Below are 23,184 nucleotides of genomic sequence, written 5' to 3' on the forward strand. Positions count from 1 at the left end.
CTCATTATATTACATACCTAACCCCTAACCACCTCTGTATATTAAATATTCAATATTTAATAAAATAAATAAAATTTAATTAAATATTTAATAAAAATAGACATGCATCGTTGTTTTCTCACTCAAAATAAGCAAATCATAACCGATCCAGGTTGGGAAATCGGTTTCTGTCAAATATTACAAAGCGTAGTTCTTGAGTGTGTTCCGTTTAACAGACAAGTACCCTTTAGAAATTTCAATTCATTATGTTAAAAATGGCTCGAGGCTAGAGTGTTGGCGGTGGCAATGGCAGAGCTCTGCTGACTGTGATAATCCTTAAGAAGGATCTCAAAATGATTAAAAAAAATTAACGATATTCTTTATGTTTTATCTCAAACCATCTTTTTTTAAAGAAGACACAACTCCCCTCCCCCCGTCGAAATATATATTTATTCAAAAGGTGTGCGTTTTAATAAGATTCTATTCTTCACGAACATTCATAAGCAATTGCTACACTACAAATGTTTTTTTTTATTCACTGAGATCATCTTCCAAAACGATCTCAAAATAAGAGTGCGGGGGGGGGGGGTTCTTAATTAGGGTGAAGCATCCAAGTTATCCAATCTGCTAATGGGGTTGCTAAAGGGTTTTGCTGATGCAGTTCTAGGGCAAACGATTATAGTCAGTAGTTTATTTTAGCGGAGGGTTTTTAAATTATCTTTGTTCAGGTGTCGTGCCCAGGTGTTGAGCTCGAGCCTTGCTGTATCCTTTTTCTAAGGGCTGGCCCTGGGGACAAGGAAATTAATGCCAGGAATTCCGACAAAACAATGCCGGACATTAATTTTGTCACCAGTTCAGCATTCTTTGCCAAGGAAGTGTCACCAGCTAAAAAAAAAAAAAAAAAAAAATAATAATAATAATAAGAACTGGGACCTATTCTGACCACTTTAATTTAAAAAAAAAAGACTTTAGTTTTTAAAAGGGCGCTCCACAAATCATTTTGTTTGGCATTAAGTCAATCCTTAGGTTTATTCATTTTTAGTATTTGGCGGCAATCGTGTAGACCATTCAATAAAAAAAAACATAGTTTTTCAAATGAAAAAAAAAGTTTAAAGCGGAGAAAAATTATCCTGTGTAAGTGGGGAGAGGCTTCCACGCCCTCAAATTCCCCTGCTCCTTACGTAAAATTTTATCTTTTACTTTATTGAGATTTTATTCAATATCTATGATATGTTGAAACCTTAAGGAATGCAGCAGTCACTCTCATTTTCGACTTTTATTTTGTATTGAGCTTTAACCATTTTTTCATTTGAAAAAAATACATTTCATTTCATTCCTGTTGGTTTTTAAGATTATTAATTAAAAAAAACCGTCCGAAAAATAAGTTTTTCAAAGAAAAGTAAAGGCCAATTTAAACTTCACCCCAACAGATTTAAGTATCTATTAAAATTCAAACTCAAAACGACCAACAATAGCTACGAAAGACTAAATGTAACACGCAACGAAAATAAATTAAATAAACAATCATAGCAAAAAACAAACAGCAAATAATTCTAAAAATTAATAAATACATCTTAGATCGAGTAATGCTTAGATTGAATATGAAAATCAATCTTAAAACGAAAACAAATGTTTTGCTCTGAAAGTATAAATGAAACTGAAAACGAACAGAGATTATATAAACAATCAATGCAAACAAACAGACAATTTATATTAATGTAAACGAATAAATAAATCTTAAAACGAGTGAAACTTAAATTGAATATGCAAATCAAGTTTGAATTGAATAAGAATAACTACAAACAAGAGTTTGGGTATCGCCTCCTCTCACTGCAGAAGCCTAAAACCTACTGCGTCATTGGCGCTTTACTGAAAACAATTCTTTGAATTATTTTCACTTTTGAAACTTTAAGAAATCAAAAATTAATTAAGATTTTAGGGAATAAATATCAGCATATGTATATTAAATTGACAATGCACATTTTTTTTCCAGTAAACTCATTTGAATTTTTTTTCAGTGAAGTACAAATTATATTCTGGCTTTTAGAAAGCATAGAGGTTTTGAACCCTACTCACATTAATTTATGCTCGTTTTGATTTTGACTTTAATATTTATTTCAATTTTTGTTCGTTTTGAGTTTCATTTATTTATTGATACTGATTTGGGGTACTTGTATGCTTGGTAGATTATATGATAGTCCGGACGCCAGGTATTGAAAATGTGAACCATACCACGACGGAATGGGGCTGCTACGAGAATTAGCCTACCCTCCACCCCCTAAATTGACCATGCGGATTCAAAAGTACCAATGGCACTTGCTTGCGAGTAGTGGAACACTCCAAAACTTGACATTTTACAATATTTTGGTGTTTCATGCAAGAAAATGCAGGTTCCACAAAGTTTGAGGTGCAGTTTTACGCTCAAATAGAAATGCCTGAAAGCCATAGAATGTTTTCACAAAAAAGTAACACGAATAGTTAGAAAAAATTACATAGTTAAAAAAAAATTGGCAAAACTATATGAGTCTTGAACAGTCTTGGAAAGTATAAACAAAATCAAATTGAATATTAGATATATAATGATATTAATTGTTGAAAGATCCATCAGTTCAAGATTTTTTTTCACTGTAATTTTATTTTCATTTTCAATGCTGTAAGAACTAGAAAATAATAAATTTGTAATATACGAGTAATTCTTTTTCAGTGAAGCACCAATGACGCAGAAGGCTTTAGGTTTTTACAATTAAAGAAGGGGGCAGTATCCAAATTTTGCTTGTAGTGAAACTATATTTGTCTTGACCAATCTTGAAAAGAACTAATAAATTAAACTGAATATTTTATACATAATGATACTAATTGCTGATACCTCATCAGCTCAAAATTTTACGGTATTGTGAAGTATATTTTCAATATTAAATTCAAAAGAAAACATTTGTAATGTTAGTTGTTTTCAGTAAAGCGCCAATGACTCATTATATTTTAGGCTTCTGCAGTGAGACGATATCCAAACTCTTGTTTGTAGTTATTTTTATTCGATTCAAACTTTATTTGCATATTCAATTTAAGTTTCACTCGTTTTAAGATTTATTTATTCATTTACATTAATATATATCGTATGTTTGTTCGCATTGATTGTTTATTTAATTTCTGTTTGTTTTAAGTTTCATTTATACTTTAATAGCAAAATATTTGTTTTCGTTTTAAGTTTGATTTTCATATTCAATCTAAGCAATACTCGCTTTAAGATCTATCTATTCATTTATATTATTACTTGCTGTATGTTTTTTGCTATGATTGTTCATTTAATTTCTGTTCGTTTTGGGTTTCATTTATTCTTTAATAGTGATATCTGGTCGTTTTGAGTTTGAATTTTAACAGGTATTTGTATCTCCTGAGCTTAAGTTTAAAATGGCCTTTACTTTTCTTTGAAAAACTTATTTTTTGGAAAGTTGTTTTTTAATTAATTTTTGTTCGTTTTTGATTGCAAAAAGTTCCAAGTTTTTATGGCTTGGGGGGGGGTGCTTACTGTCCGATTATTCTTTACTTTAAAAAACGGATCTATAACTTTCAATTTAAATCGAATGAGGCTTTTTCAAACTCTATACGATAACCTCTTTGATAAAAACCTTATATATGAACAATAAACAGCTTGCATAACTTGTGGACAGCGATTGACAACAATAAATGGATTGAAAAAATAGCTCCAATGAGGGGGTTTAGACCATTTCACTTGCTGACACAAAGGGATCACGCAGATTTTCGAGAGTTTTGAAAAGAGCTTGAAACTCCTTGAAATTCTGACGGACATAAATTACAAGTGCACGAAGGGAATCACCGTAGTTGAAGACCCTGAACTGGAAGTTTTGATCCCCCATCTTGAAAAACAAGGAAAATCTCTATTTTGCATACGTAATAGTGCCTCTTTTTTTTCTCGGATTTTGCGTTAATTACATATTTGACGTTATTTACCTATTTTACAGGGGATATGACAAATGGGAAGCAATGAGTGATAAGGTTAGTCAGCTTCCTGCGACAGAAGTCACCTTAAATAAAATTTTAAATAGACTCGATGAAGTCGACAGAAAGTTTATAGACCTTCAAAGAAGACTGAATAGTACAAATCGTTCTGAAGTACCACCCCTGTTGCCCGAGTTTGCCAGCAGAGGCGTTTTGAGCACTTTAAAGGAAATAGAAGTGAAAGTTACTAAAGTTGTGGATAATAATAAGCAATGTGGACATGCCAGTGAAGGAAACATGATGCGGGAGATATTGACAGTTGTAAATGATATGGCTGGCAAAGTGGACTTCCTTGTTGATAAAGTGCCAGTAAAGAGAAACACAAGGGATGAGTATATGGATGTTGATTCATTAGATGAAGATTATCCAGAGCAAGGATCATATGATGAAGATCTCAAGGTGAGCTTAAAGTGCCTAGGACAGTTAAAACAAAGTCTGAGTGCTTATGTCTGTTAAATAGAAGCTTAATCAAAAATATGTCTCAAAGTATTGGAAAAACCGAGAGTACAATTTTTAAAGAAAATACTTCCAGATGCATATATGCAGCTATTGATAGTAGCGGGTACCAAAAAAAAGAAAAAAAAATGTAAAAAGTCAGCAAAATGTCGGCTAAGCTAAAAACATATGGCACTAAACAGCTTAACAAACTGGAACTTTCCTTTGAAGATTTAATTCCGTTTAGGAACCGAAATATTGGTAATGTTTGTATTTTTACGAGCGAAAAGCATTGTCAAAATTAGCTATTTATTTTTGCTTATTTATATTCGCGGTTCTACATGGCAACACTGACGAAAATATGATACTACCCAAAGAATTTTCATAATTTTCAAATAACCAAAAGAAAAATTTTCAAGGAGTGCATTTTTGAGTATTAATGACCTAAGATAAATCGTGAAAGGGGGATGCTTCTAATGTAGTGTCCTTGGCACTTTAATTTTTATTGCAATCATCAATTCTCATGGGGATTTTTATCATAGTATTACTAAAGCGGCAGCCCCCCCCCTCCTGAGCTGAGTTTTGCATGATGATTGTGATATAAAAACATCTTATGATAAAACAACCAAGTTTAAAACATACAGGTTTTTTTTTGAAATATGTATAATAGAGGTGTGAGACAAAGTCACAGACAAAAGGCTTATAACACAGATGTCCAACTGAGAAATGTTCTGATAACTAATAAACTTGGTGCATCTGCTCGTCTGTCTTCCCTTTCTTCCAAAAATGTTTTCATGAATTTTCAATCGTATTCAGAACAATTGATCTTTACCCAAAATAATTCAAGAGACTTAAATGTAACTTATTACATAATCATGCACTTTCTTGTGATTACGTGTCAGTTTAACCTTATAATCGTTTGATAAATAGTTTTCAGTAAACATGAATAGATCGCTTGAATAAATTTATCAGCCAGTAAACAGAACAATTTTGTCTTTAAACATACATCACCACTATTACGAATAGCTTCAAGCCATGCCAAGGCCGTACCCAGGATTTTTTTAGGGGGGGGGTACACAAAAACCTCAAAAAACGCATAAAAAATTTGTTTATATCGATTTTTGTTACGTTTTTACGAGTTGGACAGACATTTCGGAAATGGGTTCGAACCCTCCTGACCCCCCTCCCTCTGGGTACGGCCTTGAGTTACGCCCAATGCAGGGCTCCCATATTGTCATCCGGAACCCAGTCCCCAACCCCAGTTTACACCTCTCTCTCAGCTGAAATTTAGTTTCTTCAAAAATCTTGTCATAAATAAGATAAGCCTGCATAATACCAGCATCCATAGAAACTGGTCAGTTTTCTTTAGTAGGCTATATCTTCGTCTTTATGGTAGTATATGGCTAATCTTTTCAGTTTTTCTTGGTTTAAGAAAATTAGATCCAACTCCCCCCCCCCACCCCATAGAATTGCGACAAAATTACGTCACAGCACAAGAATTTCACCTTTTTGACTTTACATCCATTTTTCATAGCAAATAACTGAATTAATCAGAAGGGGAACCGAGAAAACCATCTGTATAAGCATTTATTTCCTTTTAAAAAGTTAGGCTCAGATGAAAATATTTTTTAGTCTAACCCTTATTCTTTTACCAAACAAAAGGTTTAAACAAGTGTATACTATTATATATGTAAACACTTATTTGTATGTAGCCTAGTTTATTTGACATTTTTCAGAAGTCTTCTGCTATTGGCTACAACTTTGCTTACTTTCTTGAAAAAGTTCAACTTTTTTCATACAGCAACAAAGTCATATAAGGAAAATGGTTTATTATATTTGTGGACATGTTTATTAACGAAAAATCTATCTATTTAAATGATGAGTTCAGCCCATTTTAATCTTTTCTACGTCAAACTAGTTGGCACAATTTGGCTATTATGGTTGAAAAGACATTATGTGGCTTTTTATGTAAAAACTAAATGCATAGCCCACTTGCTTTAAGTGGGTTAGCTCTAGCTGTTATTTCAGTTTATTTCTCCCTATCTTATTTACCTCTCAAAATATTTGAAAAAGAAAAATGTCTGGATTATTTTTCTTTCCTAAATGTGTCATATCCTTTTCTTCCACTCCGGTAAAAAAGTTCGGAAATGGAGCTTTTAATAAGAAAACCATTGCTGCCGCATCTTAGATATTATAGATACCTTTGCAATCATCTGGTCCTTATTGAGAGTCTAGTCAAATATAAAATGAATTTTGTATAGGAATTCTGGCAAATTCCCCCAGTGTATAATTTCGTCTGACAAGTTCACCCCCTGGAAACTTCCCTCCGCATGGAAAGTTCCCCCTCGAAAAAAAACAGCAGAAAATTCGTCTTCCTACCCTAAAATGTATGCATACTTCCCAATAACAAATACTATGCGTAAACAATGGGCAAATTTTATAACTTAAGGACATTTCCCCTTGGGCTGTGGGGGGTCATGTTATATCCAAAGGCATAGTTTTTGGACCTTTCAACTATGATGAACAAAATGGCTATCTCAAAATTTTAATCGGATGATTTTTGGGGGAAAAGGTGTGAGAGGGGGCCTAGATGCCCTCCAATCTTTCTGGTCACTGTTAAAGGGCACTAGAACTTTTAATTTCCACTCGAATGAGCCCTCTCGCGATATTCTAGGACCACTGGGTTGATACGATCACCCCAGTAAAACAAAACTACAAAAAACCAACATTTTGCTGATAGAAGCTTGAAACCTCAGCAATAGGGTTCTGTGATACAGTGAATCTGATGGTGTGATTTTCATAAATATTCTATACTTTTCGGGGGGTGTTTCCCTCTTTTTTTGAAAATAAGGCAAATTTTCTCAGGCTAAGTTCAATGAATCTTATATATTTGAAATCAGCATAAAAATTCGATTCTTTTGATATATCTTTTGACATCAAAATTTCGTTTTTTTTAGAGTTTCGGTTACTATTGAGCCGGGTGACTCCTTACTTACAGTTCGTTACCACGAACTGTTCGATAATATGGGGCCTGGAATTCAATCTCAGTTGCAATCGTCACAAGGCCCAAAATTTGATCCTAGTGATGAGATTCGTAAAGAACAACTTTGTATTTTTTTAGTTCCCTGAACAGGAATTGCACCAATTCATTGCGCCAACATAGGCGTCCTTACTGAGAGCTAAAAAACTCAAAGTATATTTCAAATGTATTTGCTCTTCTGTAAAGTTTGGGTCATGTAACATACTGTCTTTCGACTTACAACAGCCGAATTAATCTACTATACTGTACTATTTGATACTACAACTACTACCAACAACTTAGTGCTGCACCGAGCCGCCCGAGGCCAACACAGCTACGCACGCTCCTCCTCCATACCAATCTATTCAAAGTCTCCCTCTTAACACCCTCCCAAGAAGTTCCAATTTCCCTTAAATCTTTCATTACGAAATCCTCCACTACATTCAGGGGCGACCTAATTTCCGTTTGGCCCTAGATGGTTGGCCGACGAAGAAGGTCTTGGGCAATCTGTCATCCTATTGTCCATCCAATGTGTCATCCTACTAGTTGATAGTGGTTCTATAATATGAAAAATGGGACATACTATCGGTAATACTCAAGCTAGTCACACTCTTCTGTCATCAGTTTCATTTTATGTATGGATGTATTGCGTGTCCAGAAGGTCCTCTTGTATTTAAAGTGAGAAACAATTTTGCTTCTAAAGATTATCATAATAACCTTTCACTTTTTATGTTTTAATTAAAGCTTGTGTTTTTTTTTTTTCAGAAGAACCCAGAAAAAGAATTCATTAAAGTATGGCGAAAGATGGTACACCCTTTCCGAAAAGCAAATAAAAAATTTGAGACAATGGACAGGCTTCTTATAGAAATGGAAAAATTTGTCAACGCATCAAATGTTGTGACTCGAGATTCACCTTTGCTATCAGAAATACAAAACGACGTCATACAGATTAACCAGTGTTGCAAGAACAATGATTTTTACTTGAAAAATGGCATAAACACCTTGGAAACGGCGCTTGATAGCGTTGGTGCTAGTGTGAATGAGCTATTGAGAGGAAACGAGAAGTGTAATTCCTATTATAAGGAACAAATTCAGCAACAAACTTATGAAATTCAAAATGCCGTAAGAAGTTTACTTACAGGCAAAGGTAAAATTCTACCTTAAGTAACATTTCTGTTTTAGAAAATGAAACTAAATAGTGTCCAAGCCAAAATATAGTAATAATTACCGGTAAGCAAAATTACGCACATTTTCAATGTTAATATTCAAATATTAATATTCGTTTTATAATTTCGTGAAATTTATCCAGATTTGGATTTTCAAAATTTTTAGAATTTTCTAATAGTTTCTGAATCTTTTTCCTAAATACATCCAATCCTCTTCTTCTGATTCTTAGAGCTTTGGATTAGGAATTAAGGTTAACATGCTCCTCAAGTCTACCACATTTACGGAATACTAACACTACGGTTTTATCCACATTAATTTCTAAGTATTTCCTATCCAAAAGATCACCTAAAATATCAAGTAATTTCTTAAGGTTCCTTTGTGAATCGGCAACCAAAACTATATCATCTGCGAACAACATCATGTAAATGGAAACAATACCTAAACTCACCATCGGCACCTCCTTCTTTTCCATACACGCCACTACATAATTCATAAACAGGGCGAATAATTTAGGAGACAATGTGCAACCCTGTAACAGGGTCCCTGTTTAACACCTTTATATCCTCTAACTACCCTTGAAACTTGCCTACCAACTCTCACAACTACTTTTGTAAACCTATACATCTGAACTAAAGCTAAGACAAATGGGATCGGGAGACATATCTCTAACAAACTTTCCATTAATAAAAACCTACAAACATTATCAAAAGCTCCTTTAATATCCATAAATGCCGTGTAAAACCTTCATTTCTTAGCACTAGTATATTTTTAACTAAAGCCTGCAGACTAAAAATATGATTTGTCATTCCCAAAGCCTTCTCTAAAACCCGCTTGAACCTTATCCAAAACATTCCTATTTTCTATCCACCTCCTTAGTCTAAAGTCTAACACCTTACAAAATAACTTGGGTAAACTATTCCATAAATGAATTCCTCGACGATTATTACGATGATACCTATCTCCCTTCTTAAATAATGAATAATGGTATCATAACTGACAAACTCCACTCTTCAGGCCACTTACACGAACTTACCAAAACTGAAAATAAGCTAATCAAAATTGCAGCAAAATATGTTTTTCCCCACTTCCAAATTTTCATCGGGATACCATCTATCCCCGGTGCAGACCCCCTCCCCCTTCATAGACTTCAGGGCTTTACCAATCTCCTTATGCGTAATTGGTGAGATAAGTTTGTAATCGTCTTCTCTGAGTGGGTAGCAGGCGTGTTGGCTTAAACTCTGTGATAAATCCTCCAGTCCACCATCCTTTGTGTTATCCAGTGATTCAAGGTATTCTGGCCAGGTATCAGCTTCCAGTATTTGCTCTCTACTACGAAGGTTAATAGAAACTCGTACTAGTTGCCAGAATTTTGTTTGTTTCTTTGTTACAATTTTTTTCAATTTCTGAGGTCCTGACTTCATTTTGTTCCCTCTTCTTACTTCGAAGTGACTGTTTGTATTCCCTCCGCTTCTGTCGATATACCAGAAGAACAGATTCCTCATTATTCTTTTTCAGCTTTCTTAGTGCTTCCACCACTTCCATTTTTTACCCTGCACAATCATCATCCAAAATTCCGTTCTTCTTCTTATTTTTCGTTATTCCGCTATTTGCTAAATTATAAGTCTCTAAACTCTCTATTATCTGGCATAATTGTCCCAAGCCTTTATCCACTCGGCCATTCTCTGTGATTCTTTGTGTTTCCTCCATATTCCTCTAAACTGCACTCTCTCCTAGCCATTTAACCACCTTATCCTCTTCAATTTTACCCAATTCAATTTTTTTCTTAACGAAATTAGATCTATTACTAACAGAAATATTCCCGTCATTCCTATTTATAGCCCTATCCACCCATATATCTGCTACAATAGGCTGATAGTCAGACCCCACAGCTCCCAGAACTCCAAAGTCCCCACTTGCCGTCCAAAGACTTTCAACTAAAATATAATCAATAACACTGGGACTGCCAACCTCAAAACAGGTAAAATCCCCCTTTCTTTATCTTGTCTCAACCTCCCGTTTAAAATTACTAACTTCTCAATTCCACAAAAATATAAAAGTTTAGTTCCCCAAATATTTTCCCTCTGCGACCGGTCCTTACTTGTCCTTTTTCCATACATCTTCAAATCTCCTTGCATGTTTTTATCATTCATACCATCATCCTCTTCCTCAGCCTGCAAAGGATCAATCCACTTCTTCAAAATATCGCTTGTGTATGGATTAAAGTCACCTAAAAAATATACAATTGTAATATTTATACAGCATATTATACTTAAACGTCTCTAAATACAACATGTCCCACATATCCTCCTGCCAAGTATAATTTCTTGATTCTGGAGGGATATGCAATGCACAAATCATAAATTTAAAAATTCCTTCAATAATCTTTAACCAAATCAAATTCTCTGATTGCGATTTTAACCTATCACAAGCACTAAATATATTTTTCCTAATTAATAGTGTAACACCACCATAAATTCGATCATTCTTACTTCTCTTTCTTGAAACATTTAAACTTAAAAATCCTTTTCTAAATACTGGCACATTCTTGGATATTGCAGTTCAACAACTTAATGCACATACTACTTTTCCCATGAGCCAGCTCCCGGTATTGACTATTTTTAGCACTGAAATTACCCTCAAAATGTCCACCAGAGAAACTTCGATCAACAGAATACCGTCTAAGATGAGGGCTCCAGTCTCCAAACTGAAAACGCACGACGGCCGCCTGTCTGCCCCCTGTCATAACCCCCCACGAATACCAACTCTTCTTTTATCTCCTCCACTGTTTTGTCGAGTGTGTGCTGCACTAGGTTGACTATCCTGGTCATTTGGGCTCACACCATCTCACAGCTTCTTTTCATCGTGGTTTTAGGTGTGATGGTAGAATCTGATTCCTGGGATGATATTGATTCATTTCAACACCACTTCTACTCTCCTCCAAATTCCCTGATTCATGGACTATAGCTTCCTCAATCTTTTTCATTTCTTCCACTTTGTCGTTTATCTTATCGTACACAAGTAAAAGTTTCACACCCCTCAGCTTAACGTTTGACTAACCTTCTTCTTTCGCTTGTATCATAACTAGTATAAGCTTCCCTCGGGCAAGCCGTTCACTAGCTGAATAATCGGGAGCTACAATAAGGTCATATCTTTGAAAACTTTTGAAATGATTTCAGGATCGCAAATCTGAGATCTATAGATAGGAATCTGATCACAATAGGTCGGAAGCTTTTTTGTGATGGTAAACGAAATGCGTGAGTAATATCGTGTTCGGTTATACTTAAATGGGGCACTATACGGGTAAAACACGTAATTAGATTTTCTTTTAGATATCTTCCTCTTACAGTCGGAGAAAAATTACATAGGATAAAATAAAGTTCAAAATAGGGATAAAATCCTTTTTAATAGGCAGTGTATAGAAATTCACCAAAAATACCAGATATTTCGGTCACATATGCAGTGACCGTCATCAGTATGACGGTCATACTTTGGGTAATAATACTTTGGGTAGTTTTCTAAATTCTGGGAAGCATCTAACTTCATTGGGGCAACAAAGTGGGGTTTATCAGATCCCATGTACTTGCGGAAGCTCATATGTGGGACGTACTAACCAGAGTTTGGAAATGAGATTATTGCAGCATAACGATTCTATTTCTTCGGCTTTAAAGCAAGATTCTAAGTCTGAAGATTTTACTTCAGCCCTTTCAGAACATATTTTCAATTTTCCATACCATTTTATTTTGTTCGAGAATGTGTCTTTGATTTCTAGGGATCGGGGTTTAAAGCAAAATTTTCGTGAAACTCTTGAAATAAAGAAAATCTAATTCAAGAATGTTGCTTTGAATCGGGATACAGGTTAATTTGGGCTGAACTTTATCTATGATAATTTATTAAAATCTGACAGAGTAAAGTTCAATTCACCCAATATAGTTGACCTTTGTCCAAATGTTATATCATTGAATGCTACTGAACCGAATCCAGGAAGGTCAAAGAGGCTAGCTTCCGCCTTTGCTTTGAAAAGAATTAGAGAATTAAACAATATGTAGTTTTATTTTATTTGGTATATAAACTTTTGTTTTAAATTGTTTTAGTCTAGTTTTATTACTGATGACGGTCACTGTATATGTGACCGAAATATCTGGGTTTTTTTTTGTGAATTTCTATACACTGTCTATTAAAAAGGATTTTATCCCTATTTTGAACTTTTATTTTATCGTCATGGAAAGGCAGTGTGGTCTCCGAAATTATCGAAATTATATAGGATCACATTGCGCCTTTTCTGCTCTTTTTCTATTCCTTCCATTCTTGGGAGGCTAGACGCTAGTTCCTTGCTAGTGTTCTCGATTTGTTTTGCATTAACGCCTACTGCAGAACGTACCTCACTAATTTGACCAGACAGACTTGTAGCCAGACTTTGCAATTTTTTCAATAAATTATCAACTTTGAGAGACACGGGATTAACAGATTTTAACTTTTCTTCCACACTCTCCAACTTCGCCAATGTTAATTGGGTTGCCTCTAATTGATTGTTCATAATTCTATTTTAGATTGCCTACTAAAATTGCAAAGACCTACATGTGCCAGCCATATGCTCCGGCACTAGAGTTATACAGTGGGTACTGATTTAGACAAATCACCGCTAAGGACGCAGCGTGTTAACACAAGTGGTGGTATGAAGTGAGCAATCCCTCACAATTAAATAAGCTGGATTTTTTCACTAAAAGTTAATTGGGGCAGATCTAAATTTTCTATCAGTCAAGGCGCATTTATTTAGAGAATGTTTGAGCTAACTTTAGCCAAAATAGGCAAGTTTGTCCAAAAGATTTGTTTAGTGAAATCTGAATATAGTAAACACCTTCACGAAAATAACTAAAATTGAGGTTTTCATTCAAAAACAAAACACATATTAAAATTCTTAAAATGTTTTCTAATTGTTTTGTTGCCCTGGTATCGGACCTCTCAAAAAAAAGATTTCAGACTGCTCGTGTGACATGAATGAGGTCAATTCAATTCAATTACATTTATTGAAATAAAAACAAGACGAAACATAACACCAATAATAATATGGATCCTGGAAGCGAACTTGTTGATGACTATAACAACAAAAAATTTAAAATTAACAAGAGATAAAAAAAAAGAAAAAACAGAAAAAAAGAGAAAACACGGGTAAATTAAAGCAAATTGATTACCAATGTAGAGATTTATAATATCAAAGTTTAGTAACATTGTTATACAGCGTGCGAAAAATTGTGGATAGCTCGATACTAGGGGGTATCATATTCCATTGAAGTATAGATTTATAAATGGGAGATCGCTTGGTGGAGCTAGAGACACACTTGGGTACAATAAAGGAACGGTTGGATGAACGGAGACATAGGCCTTCAGAGTTATTGCAATTAAAATAAGATAACAATTGGGGAGGAAGGTTTTTATGGTAAGCGGAGTATGCAAGGGATAAATTTAATTTTTTAATAATTTGTTCAAAAGGAATAATACCAAAATCGGAGAACAAGTTCTGGGTGGGATATGGTCGGGGCAGCCGAAAAACTGCTTTGATGGTACGGTTTTGGGCCGTTTTTAATTTATTGGTAACTGAAGGATAAGTGTTGCCCCAAACAGATCCGCAGTATGAGATATATGGGTAAATAAAAGAGTAATGAAGGGTGACAAGGATATCTTGGGGAAGAAAATTATTCACACGATTAATCATACTTACCTGTCACAAAATTATGGCTCTGATGCAGGATACATGAGTTGCAAATGAAAGGGATTAGTCAATGTGGACACCAAGAAACTTGGCAACTTCGACCTGCGGGAGGAGAATGGTGGAATATTTGAGGCCAAGTGCTTTCTGAGCTTCATTTTTTTGTAAGTGGTTCAAAATAATACAACCTGATTTTTATTGCTGTTAATGGACATGCAGTTAACAAGAGACTATTCCTGTAATCTATTCAAAAGAATTTGAGCAGAGGTGACGACGGATGGTAAATTAGGGCCGGTGATGAAAAAGTTGGTATCGTCAGCAAAAAGTACTGGGTGCACTGATGGACAGGCCTGTAACCAAATCATTAATATAAAGGAGAAAAAGTATTGGACCAAGAACAGAGCCCTGCGGGACGCCCCTCAGGACAGGTAGGGGATGCGAGGTCATGCCGCCCAGACTCACACTCTCTATCTCTACCAGAGAGATAGGAGCCGCACCATGAGAAAGGAATTCCACGAATCCCTATGTTCTTAAGTTTACTCAGTAAAACACTATGATCATCCATGGCCAAGACCTTACAAAAATCCAGAAATAAGCCAATTACAGTATTTTTAAGGTCAAGTTGGGACCGGATTAACTGTGTGGCATAAATTAGTGCATGAGCAGTTGAAAGTTTGGAAAGGACGCCATATTGATGAGAAGAAATCAACGAATCTGAAGGATTAATCCCAAATAAAAAGGAAGAAAGACGTCGGAAGATAATTCTCTCAAGCACTTTGGATACAACTGAGAGAAGTGAGATTGGACGATAGTTACTTATCTCAGACAGATCGCCTTTTTTATGAATCAGGATAATAATTGCTGATTTAAATATTTCTGGGAAGACTCCATTGATCATAGACAGGTTTGCTATATGCACAATGGGTTCACAAACATAGGAAGATGCAGTTCTAAGAAGCTTATTACTTATCCCAAGGAAGTCAGGTGTACTAATTTTTTGCAAGTTCCCTTTGCTGTGAGTGATTTTTGAATAATAATAATTTTTTTTGCTTCACGGATGAGGTCACTAATATTGTTTGCATGGCTTTAACTTATTTATGCTTATCCTGCAAATGTTCAGGACCGTCAATAGTAATTGGCTGTTGCAAATGTCCATGGAAATAATCCGTGTACAATAGTAATCGGCTATTCGGCTGTTCAGGACTGCAATAGTAATCGGCCAATGGAAATAATCCGTGTAAGCTGTAACGTTATTATTGCTTCCGCCACCCTGAGAACAAGTAACTCTACGTTTATGTCTACGTCCTGTACGTCGAATAACCTAAAAGCTGATTCCTAATTTTAAGACTGGTTTCATATATGTGTATCATATGATATCAAACTATGAAAAATAAAGTTGAAATAAGAGGAGTTTGAGTAAAAGAATCTTGAAAATCGAAAATTTAAAAGATTTAAAAGTTAAATGATTATAATAGAGAAAGGACCAAATCAAAGAGACTAAAAGATATTAAAGATTTAAAATGTCAAATAAAGAAGACTTAAAAGAAGATTGAAAAAGAGAAAATAAAGAATAAGAGATCAAGATAGAGAAAAACTGCAGAGCATCTTTAACATTAATTTAATATAGCACATAACATGCAAGAATTACAGTTAATTTCTTCTTTGTGGATTTACCTTCTTTTTATGTTTTTAATATTTGAGTAATCTTATGACTAAAAAATTTTTGTCCTTTCTAAAAGCTAAAAATTTCACACCGAAGAGAAAATCAGGTGGAAATTTAAATTTCAGTTTTCGTCACTGTTTAAATTTGAGACAGGCTAATCCGTGGAGTTTTTCTTAAGAAATAACGTGACCGGCTTGTGAAAATTCGTTAAGGGCACCAACCAATGAATTTAAAGCACATTTTCTTCCTTATCTGAAAGTATCCTCCCTGTTTCTCTGTAGTAAGAGAGAAAAAAGTGATGTGAGCAAACGAAAGTGTTGGTATTTCTAATCATAACTTGTATAATTACAGAAGCAGAAACAAAGGAAGTCGATGTTTTCTTAGAAAGAGTTGGAAGAGAGGAATCCTTTCCAAATTCAGAATATATACCAACTACTCCCCCAGTCTCCCCACAACCCACTAGCTGTGAAGAGCTCAGAACCAACGGTGAAAGTCAGAGTAAAACCTATAGAGTGTCGACAATGGAGCTAAATGATCGAGGAAGGGATTACAATCTTCGCTTCTGTGACATGGCAACAGAAGGTGGGGGTTGGACTGTAAGTAGCGAAGTTGGGGTAACAGCAGGCAGTCAGATTAATTTTTTAAGACCTTAAAGATATTCAAACAAATGATCGTAAAGCTACAGAAGTGCCATTATTTTTAACCAACTAATATATTTTGAATTTATTCTGCTCAGAAATATATTGACTGCATGGATGCACACAGCTCCAGTTTTTAAGAGGGGGCGATCAAAACTGGAAAAAATAATTTAGGCTACTGTTCTTAGAATTTTCCGGAGAACCCTTTAGAACAATATTGGATATCAGATTGCCTTTCCTCTCTATTTTGAAATTCTAATACAGAAAAACGAAAAACGGCATGTCAAGTGAATGTGGAAATATTCCAGTGTTGTGTTCTTCAGTCCTTATCTCCTGACGCCGTTTTTAGGTGATGAATTTACTGCATATACCCCCCCCCTCCGATTGTGATAAAGAATTCTTCGTTGCCTTTATCTAAAAAACTACCTCAATTTTTGCATCATTTTACCTTATGCTCCATATCAAATGTGCCGAACCGGCCATACCACATGTTATGTGTATATGCTATATATAAGGCTATATCATTCAGCTACTTATTTTAACATTTACCTTTCTAATAAATTTAGGTTTAATGGAAATAGTAATTCATGGAAATCTAGAAAGTCTTATTATTGCTGTCCTTTTCAGTTTTGAAACTGTCACAGGGTCCTTTGGTTATATTTTCAGGGATAGGAAATCATTGGATCTGTTTTCAATATATACATTCCAAATATGTGTCTGCTCCTGATTATTTGTGTCTATCATTTTGCTTTGGCAAAAAGCAATCATATTATTTCAAAACCATCTAGTCCGAGTCATATAGTCATATGGTCCGAGTTATATAGTCCAAGTCATATAGTCATATAGTCCAAGTCATATAGTCCGATTCACATAATACGAGTCATACAGTCATATAATCCGAGTCATATAGCAATATAGTCCAAGTCGTATAGTCCAGGACTATATGGTCATATAGTCCGAACTATTCTGAAAGTTTGGAAGTGCCAAAATATCAATATCACCCATTATTTCTTAATTTTCGAGAATACTTGAAAGAGAAATCTTCAGCAGTGTTGTCACTCTGCCTTGCTTTTCGCCGAGACGATACATCTTAAATCCTATTTTAGGTGTGGGCTTGAGTTGATGGGCTAAAGGATAAAGATCCTCCAGAGCCACTGATGGCACAAAGGGTGTCAAATCAACGTCTCAGTTGCCGTGTCTTTTTTAAAGAGACAAGTAGCAAACCTGCCGCCAAACATCTGAAGTATATGTAATTAAGTTTTGTTTTAACTTACACATCTCCAAATAGTTGACAACTTTGAGTGTACCCAGAAGCTATCGAAGCATTAAATAATCACAAGAGACAAATAAAAATGACTAAAATTATAGATATATATCACCAAGGTGGCAACTCTGGGCACCAAGACTTCATGTGTGTTGTTTTTTCAAAGGAATTATCTAAATACAGTTTCATATTTCTGTTTGACTCGCAAATGTCTAACAACAAGCTGTAGATAAATATAGTTCTATCCCCCTGGCTATAAGTAAAGAAAGGCTGAGTTGGCTAGGACGTGTTTTAAGGAGAAAGGATGACAGATAGCCAAAGATTGTTCTGAGACAAACTAAAAGGCATATCGTCCCCCAATGAGGTTAGAAGAGGATCATAAAGAAGGGTTTTAAGGAAACTGCAAACTCGTGGGAGAGGCACCGTACAAGGCTTTAAATAGACTGAGGCGGAGGAAGAGCGTGCGCTGCTATTCTGGCCCGAGGCGGCTTGGTGCTGCAGTGGGCTTTTAGTAGTAGTAGTAGTAGTAGTTTACTATGAACATATTAAATAAAATTAAAGCATACAGAAGACTTTTTCCGGTAGCTTAAAATACGTAACAGGCTTTTATTTTGATTTTTTTTTAAGCAGTGCTATCACATGGAGTTAGCAAAATTATCTGAAAGACTGTTCACTTGGCCTAAATTTTATGCCAACCACTTTGCTTGTAGCAGTCAAACACGTTGTTAATAACCGAAATTTTCGTTTCTTATTTAATTTGCATATTATATTTTAACTATCGTTTTTCTGTTGATGAGAATAGAAAATTGTAAGCAAAGAAAAAGAAAAAGCACCTGTTTATTGATCAAAAAATTAAACAAAATCCCCAAAAAGAATGTTTTAAAATAAGTGGCATTGACATTTCTTGCAATCTTTTGTGGTGAGACACACTTAAATAATACAAATGTCTGGAAAACAGACTTTTTTGTTGATGAGGAAACCATCACTATTTATAATATCCAAAAACATTAGGAAACAAATTTTCTCCAGAAATCCTCATTCCAAGAAGCAAAAACCTTACGAAACATATTTACACCAACAACCCTGATTGCAACACCCGAAAACCTTGCTTACTACAATAAAACGCACTATCTTTTAGTTGAGTGGTATATCCCATCCTTACTAACGTTCTTTGTGGCAAAAAAGTGTAAAAAAAAATAAAGTAAAAAAAACTGCAATGACCTCAACTTCACTTTTATTTGTGACTGTCCTGTCTTTACTGTCTTGAAAAATTTTCTTATCAATCAGGTTCCTATGATTTTCTATTAGCTATTAGATGAAGTAGACAAATTAGCTACTAGGACAAGTGACATATTATCTATATCACTTTTCTAGTGGTTTCCATATTTATTTTTATTTTTTTATAGATAAAACTTTATGTGTTGAGCGATTTTCTGTCGAATTAATTTTTATCTTAATTTTGAGGGCGTGTAGATTTTTGTGGTAAGTCTAGACTTAGATTTTAAGCATGAAAGCTTTGTAGCTACTGAGTCGCTCTTGGTCAATCCTTGTTTGTTATTAAAAAGGCTGCAGTACGTAAAGACAACAAAAATGAAGTTTTTTTGTAAAGAAGTGATTCTATATTTAAAATTATTTGTTTTTATTTAATTTAAGGTACTAGAAATTTTAATTTCCGTTCGAATGAGCCCTCTCGCGAAATTTTAGAACCACTGGGTCGATACGATCACCCCTGGGGAAAAGAAACAAACAAAAATAAAATAAACACGCATACGTGATCTTGCTTCTGGCAAAATATACTGAATTCCGCATTTTGGTAGATAGGAACTTAAAAACCGTACAGTAGGGTTATATAATCCTCTTAATATGATTGTGTGAATTTCATTAAAGTTCTATAATGTTTAGAGGGTCTGTCCCCCTTTTTTTAAAAATCCGTCAAATTTTCTCATGTGCATAACTTCTGATAAGTTACACTAAACTTGATGAAAGTTATATATTTGAAATCATAATTAAAATCCAATTCTTTTTATGTATCTATTAGTATCAAAATCCGTTTTTTAGAGTTTTGGTTACTATTTAGACGAGTCGCTCTTACTATACTGTTCGTTACCACGAACTGTTTGATTAGGTTCAAAGTTACTGGGAATGGGCATTTAGGGTATGCAGTCCCAATCATTTTCCAGATCTGCACTCCTTTGTATCAAGAAATTTTCTTGTGAAAGCAAGATCAACTGATGGTTATTCCTGCGTGTAAATAATAATTACGCTTTATATATAAGCAATTATTGCATATACAATTAGTAATAAATATAATTAATAATTATTAATTAACAATAATTAATAATAATTTATTAATAAACTTTTATATAAACTGATTGATAATAAACTGAAATAATGTGTATGGCGATCTATACCCAAAAAAATATGGAAGGGAGCAAATTTTGTCCTCAATAGAATCTTGATAGCCTGGGTAATTAATAAAGTGGTAAGGGAGACTTCTTTAACATTTATTGTGTTATACAAATGCATGCAAAACTTTTTGAATCTATTCAAAGAAATAGCTCAAAAGTTAATGATCAAATCTCCGGGGATTTTCGCCCCCTTATCCCCTGCTTGTACCCCTAAGCCCATGATCCGTTATTTTAGAGACTTGGAAACAGTGGCACCAATTGACCAAAATGTAGGGAAAGACAAGAATTTTTCTCACTTTTTTTTAATGAAGTTAATGAAAGAAAAGGTGTTTTTCAGTTCTAAAGTGCAATTGTCCCCTACCTCGTTCCCTCCAATTGGGGCCCTTAGTTGAAAGGCCAGCTAAATTCAACAAAATTCCAAAGTTGCAACTGCTGCTTTAATATTGGTTCATAATAACACTATTATTATTATGGCAATCTTTTTATAAAAGAATAATTTATATTGATTTTAATGGAAATTTTAATATAGTTAGATAAAGGATCCTGCTAAAATCCCTTTTGAAAATAAGGAGTTAAGAAAGGGCTTTTTTTTTAATTCAGTATTTTGTTATTTTTAAAGCTTTGTCTGGTTTTTCCGTCGCACCAGACTGATTCCTCAAGCGAGAAGAAGGAAACTGTCGGAGAGAAAAGTTTTCAAACAGTTCGCGGTAACGAACTGTAAGTAAGGAGCGACACGGCTCAATAGTAACCAAAACTCTAAAAAATACTCAGTTTTCATACCAATAGATATATCAAAGGAATCGACTTATTATGCTAATTCAAATATATCAGATTCATTCGGTTTAGCGTTATCCATCAAAGGCTAAGAGGCTGAGAACATTTGCCTGATTTTTGAAAAAGGGGGGAATCACCCTCTAAAATTCTGGGAAATCACAGCGTCAGATTAGAAAACCCTTCTGAAGATTTTTCAAATTCCTATCTACAAAAATGTGGAATTTTGCATTTTTTGCCAGAAGAAACATGAGGGATGCGTGTTTTCTTCCCAGGGGTGATCGTATTGACCAAATAATCCAAGAATATCGGAAGAGGCCATTTGAGACAACCATTCTGTTCAGCATAGTTGACAGGCCCGATAACTATGCCTTTGGTATAACATGAACCCCCCCCCCCCCAGCCCCTAGGGAAATGTCTTAAAGCTAGGGAAATGTCATAAAATTTTCCCATTTTTTACGCATGGTATTTATTATTGGGAAGTAAGCATATATTTTTCGGAGGGGGGGGTAAATTTCTTCTAGAGGGATTTTCTAGAGGGAGGGAATTTTGCGAGGAGGATGGATTATTCAGGAAACATTTAACACTGGGGGAATTTGCCAGAACTCCTGTACTAAATTCTTTTTATTTGTCTGACTCTATCTTTGCCGACTCAATTTTACGCGTAGAGATGTTAAGGATAATTTTCCGAGTTAAATTTTCACCGGGATTGATTTTTCTAAAGGATATTTCCGCGGGGAGGGGTATTTTTCTGTGGAGGATTTTATGGAGCCAGATTTCCTGGCATTTTTTAAAAAACGATCAGAAATTAATCTTAAGAAACAAGTTTTTTCAACTGAAAGTAAGGAGCAACGAACAAAATTATCAAGTATATAAGGGGGATTGCCTCCTCCTCAACACCTTGATCTTTAAGCAAAAGTTTGAATTTTGTCCCGATTCTTTAAGAACGACTCTTGGAACACAAGAATCGTTTAATTAGAACAACAAGAAGCTTTTTTTAAGTACTAAGAAACATTAGCGTGAAGAGCGAGGTATTGAGGAGGGGCAGCCGCCCCATATACGTAATAATCTCTGTTCATTTTAAGTTTCAATGTTACTTCTTACTTTCAGTTGAAAAAACTTTTCTTTTTTTTTATTTAATCACGAAATAAAACCGTTATGGAAGATAAAAGAGGTAGCTAAAGGACTATAAATAGGTACACAGTATTTTTAATTTTTACAGAGGGAAAGAGAGAGAGAGAGAGAGAGAGAGAGAGAGAGAGAGAGAGAGAGAGAGAGAGAGAGAGAGAGAGAGAGAGAGAGAGAGAGACAGACAGAGAGAGACAGAGACAGACAGAGAGAAAGAGAGAGAGAGAGATACATACAACAGACGGAAAGAAAGAGAGAGAGAAAGCTAGAGAGGGAGAGAGCGACTGACAGACAGATATGTAGAGATAGATAAAGTGTGGGGGGAGAGAGATAAACAATAAAAAAAAGGCTAATTTTGTCTTGCCTGTTTACTCTTTTTTTTATTGGGTGACGTTTTGTTCAGAAATCTTTGGTTCCCAAAAAAGAAGAAACAGAACGATTTAAATTCAGATCTTATGATTAGCATGAATGAGCTATGAGAATCTGCGACAAGTTGTTTCTTTTTTTCTTAAAATCACATTTTTCTTCTCAGATAATTCAGCGTCGTGGATATTTTGGCGAGCCGATGGAAAATTTCTCCCTTTCATGGCAGGATTATCGCTTTGGTTTTGGAGATTTGAATAAAGAATTTTGGTTCGGTAACGATTATATTCACAGGTAAGCTAGTCAGAATCAGAGATTAGAGGTTGATAAATTGCTTATTTCTATTTATAATCTTTCTTTGAAAATACCCATATAATTCTAATCTAAGCGTTAGAATGAATTAAAATTAAAAAAACGGAGGGGGAATGCTGAATCATATTTCAGTCGAGAGACTTGTTTTGTATTAATTGCTCTTATTGCAAACTTTTATTTTGGCTTCCTACTTTCATTTCGGCTTCCTACTGCTACTACAAACAGCCTCTCTACAACCTTATTTAAGCTTCTCGATTAATTCCCAATAGGCATGCTTAAGATAATTAGTCAGGCTAAGGCCTAAGAGCACGCTACC

The 23,184-nt window shown here is 34.7% G+C and overlaps 1 pseudogene across 1 annotated transcript; it reads left to right on the forward strand.

Moving 5' to 3' along the window:
* Nucleotides 1–3,952: 3,952 nt before the first annotated feature.
* On the forward strand, nucleotides 3,953–22,932 carry LOC148948321 (uncharacterized; annotated as a pseudogene). The gene is made up of 4 exons (XR_016142247.1): nucleotides 3,953–4,395; nucleotides 8,216–8,597; nucleotides 16,336–16,580; nucleotides 22,726–22,932. The product of XR_016142247.1 is annotated as an uncharacterized LOC148948321 (transcript).
* Nucleotides 22,933–23,184: the final 252 nt, after the last annotated feature.

The sequence above is a fragment of the Artemia sp. Qi Xiang Cuo genome, chromosome 9 (genome assembly GCF_049724085.1).
Source record: "Artemia sp. Qi Xiang Cuo chromosome 9, ASM4972408v1, whole genome shotgun sequence".
Classification (NCBI taxonomy): Eukaryota; Metazoa; Arthropoda; class Branchiopoda; order Anostraca; family Artemiidae; genus Artemia; species Artemia sp. Qi Xiang Cuo.